Raw genomic sequence first — 15,803 nt, forward strand, 5'->3', positions numbered from 1 at the left:
CACTCTGCAGACCGGATGGTCACCCATCCAACTGCTAGCCCAGCCCAACAGTGGTTAACGTCGGTGACCTGACGCGAACCGGTGTTACCACTGCGGCAAGGCCGTTGGCCGAAGAGTGAAGGCTTACCATAAATTGAAAAAACGCGTCCACTAGTTAAGGTGTACCATCAGTGGATGTGTACAGTAGCAGGCTTGGCATGAATGTGATTGTCGTCAGTTGATTATTCTTATGTTCTATAGCAGTGCAGCTATGGTTGACAACAGCGCAACTATGACTGAATCAGTGAAGTTCTATTAACCTCTTAGAGTGGAATCGCGAAATCGCACTCATATATCTTCATGGGCAGGGAAAGGTACGATTCCTTATCAGGAATGTTAATAACTGAAGTTTTTGGCGAAAGAGGGATGCCCACAACAACTAGTTTTTGAATAGATATGAAGTGCTCGAGACGAATAGAATAACGAAGTTAATACAGCCTGTTTACGTACTATTTATAATGACGAAGCACTGTATGACATTTGCATAATGCTGAGGTAAGAACCGTCCACAGTGGACACTACTTAATGATAAAATGCTTTAAGCCAAATTACTGTAGTACCATAATGTCCTGTTTTATCTTAGATAATGTGAGCCTTGTTTACAAAAATATGAAAGGTCAAGAGCACGGAATAGTGGCTCTGAGCACTATGGGACCTAACATCTGAGGTCATCAGTCCCCTAGAACTTAGAACTACTTAAACCTAACTAACCTAAGGACATCACACACATCCATGCCCGAGGCAGGATTCGAACCTGCGACCGTAGCGGTCGCACGGTTCCAGACTGTAGCGTCTAGAACCGCTCGGCCACAAAGGCCGGCATGGAATAGTAGTAAAGCCCATCGCCACCAGTGGTGACTATAAGCTCGTAATGGTTTATCGGGTGGGACTATATAACTAAATTGTTTTCTTCAGCCCAAAAGCAGCTGAGTAGGTCTGCGATAATGTTATTGACATTTTTACGTTGTTAGGCGCTCCCTTGGGTTTGCAGTCGGACAATGGTAGAGCGTTCCTTAACGAAATAATGAGCAGCTAATCTGTATTATAGCTGAATTTTGAAATTGTGGACGCTAATCCTAGACACATTGAGGGCCAAGGTAGCGTAAAGCGAGAAAGTCAGGACAAAGGAATATAATACCGCGAAGTGGAGCTATGCGTTAAGGTTCGTGCACCTGTTGGCATTAAAATGTCCCTTCAAAAAGCGATGTTTTGGTACCCGCACAAATATCGTTAGTACTCATCATGTCTTACTCTTGAAGCATTGTCGAATGTTCACTCATGCGACGACTTTGGAAAAATTATTGGTCAAGTGAGTGATCAAGGACTAACAGGGTATGTAGAACGTGTACGGAGAAGGGCAGCACTAATCGTCACAGGTTTATTTAATTTATCGGTGACTATCACAGAGATTCTGAGAGAACTGAACCGGAAGACTCTTGCAGATAAACGCAAACTATCCAGAGAAAGTCTATTAAAAAAGTTTCTAGAAACGGCTTTAAATGATTGCTCTAGGAATGTACTACACCCTCCTACGTATGGCTCACATAGGGATCGTGAACAAAGGATCAAAATAAAGACTGCACGAACAGAGGAATTCAAACAATTATGCTTCCCGCTCTTCATGCCTGAATGGAACAGGAAGAAACCTTATAACTTGTAGAATGGGACGTACCATCTGCCATGCACCTCGCGGTGGTTTGCGGAGTATAGATATAGATGTAGCTGTGGATGTAGTGTTAGCAGTGAGAATGTGATACCAGCGTTGCACGATAATGATCATAGGAAATCTAAATCCTCAGGAACAGCGGTTGCTACAGAGATAAAGAATGTGTTTCAAACGACAGTGAGTACTACCTGCCTGATGTAGGCGAATCAGATCGTGTTATTAAAAAACGTGGAACTAAGGTGCACAAGTGCTTAGAAGGTCAAGCACAAAGAATGCAGCAGTGCTGAGATCGTCGTTTGCCACCAGCGTAAAAGCAATGTACAGTGAGAGAGATGCCGATTTCGATCGAGGAAGACGAGATGCCAGGTCTATCATGTGTGTCGTCATCGAGACGAGATTTTGTGTGCTGACCCTGCTTTACTACACGTAATAAATAGATCGTTTTTAAATATTTCGCGAAAGAACGATGTGATAAGCGAGCGCGACTACGGCCTCAACAACGTTTGGTTTCAAGTTTCAGCTGACTTCTGGTCCTCTTAAAATAATTTCAAAGGAAGTTCCTGCAGAGAAAACTGTTATCGTGAGGGCAGTTGTGATGTCGTAGGTGACGGAAAGCGGCCAACGATTCTTCAATCACAACTGTCAACACGAATGTCAGACTATGAGATGCACTATGTAATCAAAAGTATCAGGACATACCTCCCCCCCCCCCCCCCCAAAAGAAAAAGATACGTTTTACATATTAGGTGCACTGTGCTGCCACCTACTGCCAGGTAATACATATCAGCAGCATCAGTAGTCATTAAGTATCGTGACAGAGCAGAATGGGGCGCTACGCGCACCTCACCGACTTAGAACGTGGTCAGGTGATTGGGTGTCACTTGTGACATGAGTCTGTACACGAGATTTCCACACTCCTAAACATCCCTAGATCCAATGTTTCCGATGTGATAGTGAAGTGGAAACGTGAAGGACACGTACAGCACAAAAGCATACAGGGCGATCTCGTCGTAATGTGTAATAGGCCGACATCTGTCCAGACCTTCACACAGGAATTCCAACTCAACTGCATCAGGATCGAATTAAAGTAATATGGCAGTTAGGCTAAAGGTGGGAAAACTTGGATTTCATGGTAGTGCGACTACTCAAAAGCCACACACCACGCCCATAAATGCCAAACAACGCCTCACTTGGTGTAAGAACCGTAAACATTGGACAATTGAACAGTGGAAAAACGTTGTGTAGAGTGACGAATCGCGGTACACTACATGGCGATGCGATGGCAGGGTGTGGGTACAACGAATGCCCGGTGAACGTCATCTGCAGCGTGTGTAGTGCCAACAGCAAAATTCGGAGGCGGTGGTGTTATAGTGTGGTCGTGTATTTCATGGAGCGTGCTTGCACCCCTTGTTGTTTTGCGTGTAACTATCACAGCACAGGCGTACACTGATGTTTTAAGCACCTTTTTGCTTCCCACTGTTGAAGAACAATTCGGGGAGGATGATTGCATATTTCAACACGTTCGAGAAGCTGTTCATAGTGCACGGCCGGTAGCGGAGTGGTTATACGACAATAACATCCCTGTAAAAGACTGACCTGCGCAGAGTTCTGACATGATTCCTGTTGAACACCTTCCGGATGTTTTGTAACTCCGACTTTGTGTCAGGCCTCGCCGACCAACATCGATACCTCTCCTCAGTGCAGCACTCCGCGAAGAAAGGGTCGCCATTCCCGAAGAAACCTTCCAGCGCCTGACTGAACGTATGCCTTCGAGAGTGGAAGCTGTCATCAAGACTAAGGGTGGGCCAACACCATATTAAATTCCAGCATTACCGATAGAGGCTGCCATGAATTTGTGAGCCAGATGTCCGGATACTTTTGATCACATAGTGTAGTTTTGAAAAAGTAAAAATTTGCTGCGCTGCTCTAAGTGATTATGTTATTAAACTGCAGCTCATAAAAGCAACTCCTTGTTTTTTCTTTTTTTTTTTTTTGCAACACCATGAACTTTATGTAAAATATGTTTTCAAATTGCAGCTCACAAAATTCTTCTTTCGGAATATGACTGTTTTTTTATTGCAAGGATTGTTCACATTCCTCACCTGTTGGTAGCGATGGCACACGTTCACTAGCGATGGGGCACTGTCCTTAGTGAAGGTGTTTTGTTTAGCAAAGCCGGAATCAGTAACACACTTCCACAAAAGAGGTCAGTGAAAGGACACCAACAAAATTGATGATACACCTTCCATGAAACATCCAGGTCCACTATAACTTACTGACATACCAAAAGCTATCTACAACTACAATGAATAGGCACAAGAGAAAGAGGGAAAATCAATAAAAGCTTATACACTTTGCATCCATTTAAATTATGTGGTGTGCATTTTGAAGAGGAGCAATTAAGTTTAAATACATTGTAACTTGCAATTTATGCTTTAAAGAATAATAAACAAGAAGAAGGAAGGGAACTGCCGTTAAAGTCTTTAAAATGAGCTGTGTTACTCAAGTCGTGTAATGAAGTCAGGAAGAGCAGAGAAATGATTTTTCTATCGAAAGAAAGATGTGCAGGAAACGAAGAGCAAAAATTGACTTTGCGTAAGTCGGCAAATGCCAGGGTCTGGAGTTCAGTCTTCGGAAGTTTATGTTGCTACTTGCTGCTATATCTCTATCAATAACTTACTAACGTGAGAATCGTAAAACTGCAGTTCCCTTCGGAGCGGGCATTAAAATTTAGCCCTATCTCACTTATAACTGGGTGGTAAGTCGGTTGGAAGGTCGGAGGAAGGCAATGACGTACCACCATACCTAGTAAACCGATCTTCGGATTTATCCTTACTTCCTCAGAAGATCATTACATTTAACTTATTTTAGAGAGCAACTGGTTACCTGTACGACATCTACATATAGTAACAAATTTTTAATAATAGCACACCCATCACATGACAATGCATGACATGAAAATGGGAGAAAACACAATGCTTGGGAAATATCTAGACTGTGTGCTGTCCTGGGGCTCAGTTGGTTGTGTGAAATAGCCCTCCATTTTGTCCGTTATTACTGAAAATGGCCCATTTACGTATGCGTTCAGAACTGGATTGCAGTTTCTGTGTGTCAGAGTGCTGCTGTTCACAAATCTCTCACAATGGCATTTATGTCACTGCGCCACGCGCATAGCCACGAAGGCTCACCTTATAACGGAAAAAATTCGCACTACTTGCGTGAATGCGGGGCGCAGAAAGACGCGAACGGAATGCGTAAATGGCCCAAGGAGGAAGCTGCGCTGATGCCGAACAATAGGGCCGTGCGCCTGGAATTCGCTTTATTCCGTGGCACGAGCTACCGCCTCCGTGCGCATCGATCCGACTGTGTGCCGAACGGAACTGGCGGTATGGTTTCGAAAGACAGGGTTCTCGCCCCACTCCTATAACTAGGAATACTTTGTACTTTTTGTTGTTTGTGCACCGTGGGTTGGTAATAAAGCTTTCGGTAAATGTATAGTTGTGTGTGTGTTGACTGTTTATGGATTCATATAAAATGAATGTCTTCTAGATTAATTTATTGGTGTTTATTTTTGTACTCGTTTCACCTGATGATTTTAGTCCCTTCAGGTTATCTTATAGCTAATCTGGCAGTTGTTGTAAGTTAACATTAGAAAGTTTGTGAGATGCACTTAATTATAATCATAATTAGTACTAATATTGATAGAAACAGTAATGATTCACTAGTATCACAAAAGATCGGTTTTATTAACAGTGTCATACGTACGTTTCTCATTGCGTTCTTGTCGAATGTTAGACATTACTTGAGACAAAATGTGTGGTAGCGATACAAAAGGGATCAGATGTAGAGAAGAGCTTCACTGGTTAGAGCAAGAGCGAGGTACGGTGGTGTAAAGTCGGCATAATGCTGAAACTCTGACGGACTTACTGGTTTGCTATTGGAAAGGAGTTGTAGCATTCCAAAGGGGGATTCTACGCTGAAACAGATTTCCCACACAGCACAAATTAACCACTGCTAACACTTTATTTCGTTATATTGAAACTAGGACGTGTTCATGGTGACACCAGAAATTCCTATTGTATACAGGGTGATGGATATTGAAGGTTTAAAAAAAAAACCTAACCGTTGTAGATTACTTTGAGACAAGTAGTTTAATACAAGACCATGGGGTCCCAAATGTCGGGAAATACCCGAAAAGTGGATGAAAAATTTTGATCATGTGACGTCACCAGATGACGTACCTCGCCGCACGTGCACTGTTTCGGCTTGTCGATCCTGCCCCTGCCGCTATGGGACAGAGCCACTCATCGCTCCGTTAGGCTCTCTGTTTTCGTTTCTGCATCATCCGATGTGATAAGGTAGCGCTCACAGTGTCAGTAATACAAAAATACAATGAATCAGTTTGAATTTACGAAAACAGAGTAACCTAGTGGTACGATGTGTGGCACCAGCGAGAGTACGATCGACAAACCCAACCACTGTACACGCGGTGAGGTACGTCATTCGACGACGCCCCACGGCCAACATTTGTCATCCACTCTCGGGGTATAACCCGACATTTCCGGTTCCACGCGTCTTATATTAAATTACCTGTCTCAGCTTCATCTATGTCACCTCGGGGGTTTTCAATTAGTAGTAAGAATCACCCTGTATATCGCTATGACACAGGCTTATAAATCAGATTTTAAACTGATAATCATTTTCAGCAGCTGATGTGAAGTTTGAGCATAATTCACTAGTGATTAAATGTACAACTCTTAGGATGGCAAGGAGATGGGATGTGAACAGCCTGTCACAACAAAGGTAGGACTGAAACGAGAGAATGATATACAACGGAGAAAAAAAAATTAGTCGTGAGCTGGAATAACCAAGAGAGGAGGTGTAAAAAGAAGCAGAATACAGCAGAAATTCTTGGGTATTACATGACTCATGCAAGCAGAAATTATGAAACTGATAAAGCTAGAAGAAAATGCAAATGTGAAAATTATTTAACTGACAGATCATGCAGAGTGACAAAGGAAGAATGGCGGTAGTTCAATAGGTGCAGAAGCGTGCATCACTATAAAAAGATTCCTGATCAGGTAGATTAAAGAAACCTTTGAAGGAAAGAAAAACAGATGCATGAACCCCCAGAGCTCAGATGGTAGGCCATTTGCGTCATGTATGAAACACGTGAATCGCACCCACGGCACTTAATGCAAGAAATAGTCCCAATGCCTTCAGTTAATAAGTCATGCTTGCAAAATAGTAACACGAATTAGCTGTAGAATAATGTTGCTTGTGGGAGAAGCCGACCTTCGAGGAAATGTGACTCTGGAAAGGAACACGAGGCCCAATTGTCCTGTAATTACCATAGACTGAAAAATAGCAAACCTACATTTATCGCATTCGAATATAAACTGCTTTATACGATGTTGATTTGGCACACAATCTCTCAAATTATGGAGTTCAGCACGAAAAAAAGAGGGAGCGAGAGGTGTTCTATAACTTATACACAAACCGACTGTAATTATCTGTGTCAAAGGATATTAAACAGATGCAGTAACTGAGAAAGCGAGAGGAGATTGCGGTTATTCCCTACGTGTTTACAGATGCAGCAATAAATAAATAGCTGGAAATGGTCAGAATTTCTAATAAATTCATTAAAATCAAGGGGAAAGCACTATGAAACGTGAAGTTGGGTAATAATTCCGCCAAAGAAGCAAAAAGGACAATGAAAATTAGTCGAACCAAATGGATACTTGAAAGACAAACAACTGCAAAAGTGAAAAAAGTATGATGAGGTATCATCGAATTAAATCATGCAGTGCTGGGGGAATTAGATTAGGGCTTCACGTATTTGATCATCAGATAATTCACCACGGAAAAGATGACGAGGAATTTAAATGCACACAAGGAGTAGCAAGAAAACCATTTTTGAAAGGACAAATATGGCAACATGGAAAATTAAATTTACTGTTAGGAAGCCCTAATGGAAGTATCTGTGTGGAATGTAGTGCCTGATACAATAGAATTATAGACAGCAAACAGTACTGACAAGAGTATAATAGCAGTGTTTGAAATTTGGTTTTGTAGAAGATTGCTGTTAAATGTGTTGGAGTATCGCATGGCTAATGAGTAGGTGCAGAATCTCATGGTGGAGAAACGAAAGTTGTTACACAATTCAACTGGATGAAATATTATTGTGATAGGAAGCATCCTGAAGCATCGCGGAATAGTTAATGTGATAGTGCAACATCTGCATACCTACATCTACATACATACTTCGCAAGCCACTGTACGGTACGGTATCTGTACCACAACTAGTTAGTCGTTTCATTTACTGTCCCATTCGCAGATACAGCGAGGAAGAAATGACTGTCTATATAATTTCTCGCGTCTTATCTTCGTGATACCTACGCAAAATGTACGTACGTTGGTGACAGTAGGATCGTTCTGCAGTCAGCTTCCACTACCGATTCTGTAAAGTTCCTCAGTTGTATTCTTCGAAATGAAAGTCTTCTTACCTCCTGCGATTCCCACTTGATCTCCAGAAGCTTATCGGTAGCACTTGTATGCTGTTAGAACCTACCAATAACTAATCTAACATATGGTCTCTGAAATGCTTGGCTGTCTTCTTTCAACCCGACCTGGTGCTTATCCCAAGCACTCGAGCAGTACTCAAGAACTGGTCGCACTAGCGTCTCATATGCGGTCTCCTTTACAGATGAACGACACTGTCCTAATGTTGTCCCAATAAACCGAAGTCTACCATTCGCCTTCCATACCACAATCCTCACGCGCTCGTTCCATTTCATATCACATCGCAGAAATTTCATTGATGTGACAATAGAAAGGAGATTTATAGTAGCGTGGAGAACTGTTCCAACCTATCTTCCGACTGAAAACCTCAACATCATCAACATAGGAAGCAAGTTATAAAATTAACTATCCAAAGTACTAGGAAAACATTATTTTACGTTTGCGGTATAGCACACAGCCTCCATTGTACGGTATATGGTAAACAGGTAACAGCTGTTTACCAAGAATAGGCATGCAGTGTCCTGTTGGAGTTGAAAATAGAACTAGGTAAAATTAGGCATGCACAGAAATTTCAAAATAAGGGGAAAAAGGACTGCTTATGATCGCAAGATAATATTGATACTGAATATATTGGTGAAGGTCGATTAAATCGTTTCCAGACTCCAAAATATCTACCGTTAACATAAAAAGGATTTTAATGTGTTGTTGAGGGGGGTTATTACAACTACTACATTACTGTTGCTCATGCTTGTGTTTAGCCCTTAACTCACGACTAGTGGTCTCTCAGACTGCGCAAAAATATTCGAACTCGCTCTCTAAGGCCAGTTGTGGTGGAATACTTCTATGCTCCCTCTACCCTGCTTGAAGTGCCAAGCCTACGAGGTATTGTCGTCGGTTGCATTATCGCCTTCTGCCTTTGTTGTTGACACGTGTTGGAGTCTCCTAGACAGCGCCCCGTGAACTACATACCTGTTTTCCTTAGCACGGTATCGTATAGCTCAAAATGTGTTCGCACGAATGTGTCAGTTTTAACTCTCCCGAGTTTGATGAAATTGTTGGTCGGTCTATGGAGGAAGGTGTCACTGATATATACTAAGAAACAAAAGAAAAAACGACGAATTTACATTAGCCAGTGATCACTGTTCTGCTATCGAACAAGAGCGTCATTCAGAGGAAGAACTTCAGGAAAGTGGTGACGGGGATCTGTCTGTTTCTTCAGTGAAATACTTAAAGTGCCTGTTAAACTCGATGTGTTCTGAGTTGTGATGAGAAAAATGTAGTTTCCAGCAAGAAATGTCAATTTGAAAGACTCTTTTTGTACCTATCGGGTGGAAATTTTATGCGCAAATATACCGTGGACTTTAGTTTTATTTGGAAATTTATTTGCTAAAGAGATTGTATAATTTTTCAGAACGTAAAATTCAGTACTCTCTCCATTTATGTGTACTATTTAACAGAACTACACAAAATTATGTGCATTTGTGTGATAAATAGAAAATGCTGCAGGCCTTGTTTAGTACAATAAAATAAACTAGAAGCATTTAAATAACACTTAAATAATTGTAAATATAAACATTACATAGAATAGATCAAAAATTTCGATTGATTTTTGCCTTAAATCTCGGTTTAAACATGAGGGTCCCACAGACCCCACCTCGTGGTATACGTTACAGAAAAGTCATCCCGCGAGTAAAGGATTAGTTAGTCATTTCCTGTTGCTGCTGTCGAAATTTTCATGATATCGATCTAGGTACCTCTTCCTTTGGTGCGCTCCTTCCCTTGAGGCTGAGTGCTTGAATTTTTGCTAAACAAGAAGTGGTTGCAAAGTATGAGGAATTTTAAGGCAGACTTGACGTTTACCTCAAAGTCATCAATCGATGAAACTGTAGTGTGAACTATTTTACTAACTGTCGCCGATTGCAACTTTTTTTTACAGTATCGATTAAGTTTACATAATACCCCTTCGGTTTTCGAGGTTTTTAAGTTACAAATATGAAAGCGAAGTCACAAGAATACTACTTCCCATTGTTCGTAACTGTTTGTGTGAGGGTGCAATTTACCGATTTGCAAGTCTGTGACGAGTTACATTGTTATTTTAATAAAAGATGGTCGTAAACGAAATAAATTGGTAGTTGTAACAAGGCAGTCGTATTGTGAATGATGACTGTCAATAAAATTGTTCTCAAAACGGTAGTCTTGTTGGAAGCTGAAGTCTGAGGACCTTGTACGTCCCTCTTGGCGTCGATGGCCCTTTCTCTTTGCAATGCAGGGTTGTCAAGATAAGCATTCTCTCCTTAATCCTGTTGCTTGAATCCCCGATTTGCGCGGTTGTCAGATTAAAGAAAAGAATGTTAACCTATATTCGCCAAAACGTTAATCATAAACATTTGCAAAGTTTTTTGTTGTTGTATATTTCGTTTTCTCTAGAAACTTAGTCATCTTTTCCAAAGTTCGACAGACAGTTTCATTACATATTTCCACAAATACGACTGAAATGTTTCCACGCAGGTTCTTAATGCCGGCAATTTTGATACTCAAATCCTTGTCAGTTTCTTAACTTCACCTACTCCATGCAAGTTTCGTCAACATTAACCAAAAAACAAAAAATCGTGAGAAGTGTTTATCAAAACTTCATGAATGTGTTTGTGAGGTAACGGGCGAGTTTTGGCGCCCTGGAAATATTATATGTTCGGAGTGGGAGCGGCCAGCTGGGGCACGGCAACAAACACGTGGTGCTGAACGTTAGCCGGACGAGAGGGGTAGCCCCAGTGCATGGTCCAGCCGCGTTGCTGGGAATTCCGCTGTACCGAGGACGGTGATTTGTGTCAATAATGGAGGTATCTATGCCGAGAGTGCCAAAGATGGCGGACTTTGTGAAATCTTATAGGCAGACATTTCACAGTTCATATCGAAATTAGTAATAGCCAGATTATTCATGATATCTCAAAGAGAAACATGTACATTACCATTCTTTGCACGACGACTCTGATGGTGTAGTCAGATTTTCAGTATCTTTACTGGTTTAAAGTTTATTATCCGACGGTAAATTACATAAGTAACACTCAGCAAAGAATTTCTAAAATGTAAACGCTTCATCCGATTTCGTCGATTGACATGTTTTTAGAAAGCTATTAGTGTAAACCTAAACTGGTATCAATTACAGGCATGAGTTATTGGACGTCAAAGTGGCCGATTACTATCGATCTTGTCAAGATGTACGTATTCCACAGTTAAACGAAGAAACGGTAGCAGCATGGCTATAAATATATTTATTCATCTGTTTCTTTGTTTATATCCGATATATGCTATTCGTGAAGAAATTGATTAAATATTTACTATGTTTTAGAAAGCACAGAGACATTGGGCTACTGGCCTACCTTTTGTTGCTGTTCCTTTGACATACGTATATTTAATTTGTTTATGTATTTAGTAACGTGTTAGAACGTGTTTATGGTCCAGCCGTGGGAATATTTATTTCATTTCAAATTATTTAAATGTAAATCGAGTATTTCTAATGTGTTTCATTATATTTGTGAGGCTGCGTTGGTTTGAAGACATGCAGCGAGCGCTCTAGCCAATCACAGCGCTCGTGAATGGGGAGACTGGATGGAAGCGAATTCGAGAGTCGCACTGGTGTTCCGGCAGGGCGGCAGAGCTGGACAGCGGCACAAGACACGGGAAGAGCTGGACGCGACAGCTCGACGGACACAGAGTCGCGGTCTGCGCGTGGTCGCGGCAGATAGAAATATTTCGTAGTACTTACTTGTGCACTTGTGAGATTTCCGTGGCTTCTACAGTGAAGACGTAGTGTGCGTTTAGAAGTGAATAAGTTGTTGTTCTTAACTAATTACGTGCAGTAGGGACCTGCTGAGTCCCTGTTATTCAACTTACATTTTATTTAAGTACTGGACCATCGACACCAATAAGTGTTTTACAGAAATACACTGCATTCTCTAAAGTACTTCTACTATAGGACTCATCATTTAAAGTCGTTAGATAATACCTGCAGATTTAATTTAATTGCAATCTTTCATTTATAAATTTCTATCTGACAGTCATAATTTGTAATTGCCGAGTGTTACAAACCTTCGACCATTCGATTCATGTGTGTATTCTTATCGTATACTGTGGACCCAGCAGTATTTGGCCTGTAATGCGGGAACTACGTATCCCAGCCCTTGGACAACGAAACCAGCCAAAACATTTAATATTGCAACGCTGAGTCGGAGGGTGCGTAGTTACTTGAAAGCCCTCACTTTGTAACGCCGGAAATGCATATCCTCCTACTTCCATCTATTGTACTATAATTTTTTTTCATTATTTATATATATATATATATATATATATATATATATATATATATATATAGTTATGCATTTATGTCGATATATAATTGGTTTGGTTGGTTGGCTTAAAGATTAAAGGGACCAATATAATTGGTTTGTTTTGTAAATATTATTTGTATTTTTACGCTGGGTCTGGCCTAGGGAAAACTATGCTATCGAACGATTTCATCGATAGGTCGTGTGGAGAACCAAAGTGTTTAGGATCTGTGGTAGTGAACTCTGCCGCATGGAGCGCGGGCAGAGGGAGTCTGGCTGGAGTATGACGATGGAGCGGTGTGTTGTGTGAGTTGCCCCGCTTTCGGGGTTTGGCAGCATGTAATTGCGCTCGACTTGCTATGATAGTTTCTGACACGGTGTTGCGGACGGGAAGCATTAGCTGACGCACACCAAGAGCCCGTTTCGTCTGGTGACCATGTCGAGAAGAAGGCGCGCCAACTTCCAGCTTCTGCAATAGCGCCGGCCGACAATGAGGACTGTCGCCACCTCCTCGAAAGACGACTTCAAACCTTCAATCAGCCAACAAGGAAGACTGGAAGCAAGTAAAGTTTTAGAACTGTATGGCAGACCTCAGCTTTTCAAACTGTTTTTAAATTACTGCGACGTAGCATGAACCTTTGTTGCTCATTGTCCCAATTGCGTTACCGAGCAGGGTCCCTTCCTTTTGCGGAATGAACCCGAGTGTCGTTGAAATTCAAACGCCAGCATTAAAGTAATATCATTCCATTTCACTGCTTTAATTTCAAAGTTCATTTAAAGTATTCATAGCTGCTTACAATATTTAGATTACACAAGCACAAATTAAAAGTGCGAGTTTTGTTACCATATTTTAGCTTACCTGTGACTGCAGCTCAGCTTGGTACGTACCAAGTTTTACTATTGTTAATTGTTCAGAATCATTTAATTCAAGTTCAAAGTTAAATCTCTTATTTCTAAATTGTGTAGATTCAAGTAGCTTTTGAAATGATTGTTGAGGTAGCCCAAGACTAACCTTACTTTATTGAATTTCGATGTGCTTCAGAAACAAAGTTCTCTATTAAATTCAATCACTAAATTTGCTTTCAATTTTCCGGTTTTATTAATTATTTTGCTTAATTAAGTCAGAGTGTAGCGAAATGTATTACTTCTGAGAAATATTCAGTTTTCACACAACACGTGTCAACCTTCAGTCGCCACGCTTTTAGTGCTAGTTATATGTGCAATAACCTTCCTTTTCAGTTATTATAGTAGTTGTCCATGGGACTGGCGACCGTAATTTTCCCCAAATCTCAAATATCTAATTAACGCCAATTAATTGTTAACGTAACGACCGCACATTTACTTTCTTTATTAACTTTACCCCTTTTCAAAATTAATTTCCACGAGTTTCATTTGCATTTTACCTTTCATTTAGATGTAACCCTTTCCTCCCCCTTTATGGACAGATTAACTTCGGTGACGATTGCTTTTCCCAAATTTCCATTAGGTACACGCGGTCTAATTTTTCACTGTCATTAAGGTCGATAAGTGAGGGGGAGGTTACACGTGGCGACATGGTGACAGGACAATCATCGGATTTCAGGTTGTTCTGAACACGAATTTTGCATTATGCAAATCTCGTAACAAAGTACTGGTTACGAACAGGTCGTTACGTCAGGGAGAATAAGTAGTGGGAGGAATCCTAATTAGATTTGAGATTTGTGATTTATATTGAAAATTTGTAAAATGTGTGAAGGCAACAATTACCACAGTTTGGTAGACGTGGATACGGAACAATCGTTCGAACAGTGGAAAACGCGCACCGCGGAACCCATTGTTCAGGGGCAGGCGGCTAGCATGAAAGACGCGACCACCGAAACGCTCAAAGAGCTAAAATGGAATTCCAAACTTTAGAAAGTGTTTGGGAATCGGAAGTGAAATTCAAATCTGAACCCCTTGATGACGAATACGGGGCGACAATTAAAGAGGAAGCCGCTATGGAAGTAAAACCGGTGGTTTCCGGGAATTTAACTGATTTATTGAATGTTTGGTTAACGAAATCAAGGCTCAGTCTTGCAAGATAGAAACTCAATTGGTAGAAATTAAAGCTCAGTCTGAAAGAATTGACAGGAAGCTAGACAATCAGAACAAAGCTATTAATGTTGTTGACAAAAGTGTTGGAGATGTTGACACAAAAGATGATATAATCAAACAAGATATTGTTGTGAGTAATACCGAAATCGGTTATCCTAAACGGGAAATGATAGGCGTTCAGGCGGAAATTGCGAACATAAATACTCGTTTTGACTCCGAAATTAGCAGAATCGAGAAAAGTGTAGGATTAGCAGTTGCTCCGACCATCGAGAATAAGGTGACGGAACAAATTCAATCAGTGAAAAAAGGGGATCAACATAAGGCGGAAGCTTTAAAGCCTTTAGTATCCGAAGTAGGCTAATACATGCGAAGAGAAAAAGAGGGAAGTGGAAACGCTTGCGACAACCACTTGCCAAGTAATTACGAGAGTGTCGGAATTAGAAAAGAAACTTGATGAAAAACAGAGCTATGTGCCAATCTGAGCACATAGTTCGGAATAGCTGACGAAAGAGGAGCGGTTCGACCCCTTGAAAAAAGGCGGTATACACGTGACCGATTTCATTAAAAATTGTGAAAGAGTTTTACCCAGATCATGGACTAATGAGAGAAAAATTAATGCGATTATTGACGTGTTGGCTGGTGATTCCAAGCATTGGAGCTTAAACCTCAACATTACGAACCTGACTTTCGACAAGTTTTAAAATTTGTTTCTTGCCGAATACTGGTCAGAGCAAAAACAACAAAGTGTCTGGCGCGAATTTGTCGTATCGAGGCCTTTCGATGCGAATTCGCATGGCTCGATGAAGGAGTTTTGTGAGGGCTGGATCCGCAAGTTGGAATATTTGCGTGATCGCCGCACGGAATCCGAAATAGTCTGGGAACTCTACAAGAAGCTTCCAGATGATACAAAACGCTACGTAGGAAGCAATTACAAGACAATCAATGATTTCCTGGAAAGAGTTGAGGACGAGGACAATTGGCGCAGTAATCGCGATAGTGGTAGAGGCCGTGGCAACAACAACGGGTACCACAACCACCACAACAACGATGACCATGGGAATAATGCATATCGCAACCTTGGCAGCAATAACAATAGTGTTTCGGGCCGTAATGACAATCGGTACAATGCAAATAATAACAGGAATGACGGAAACCAGTATCATACTAGCGTGATACGGCCT

The sequence above is a fragment of the Schistocerca americana genome, chromosome 5 (genome assembly GCF_021461395.2).
Source record: "Schistocerca americana isolate TAMUIC-IGC-003095 chromosome 5, iqSchAmer2.1, whole genome shotgun sequence".
Lineage (NCBI taxonomy): Eukaryota > Metazoa > Arthropoda > Insecta > Orthoptera > Acrididae > Schistocerca > Schistocerca americana.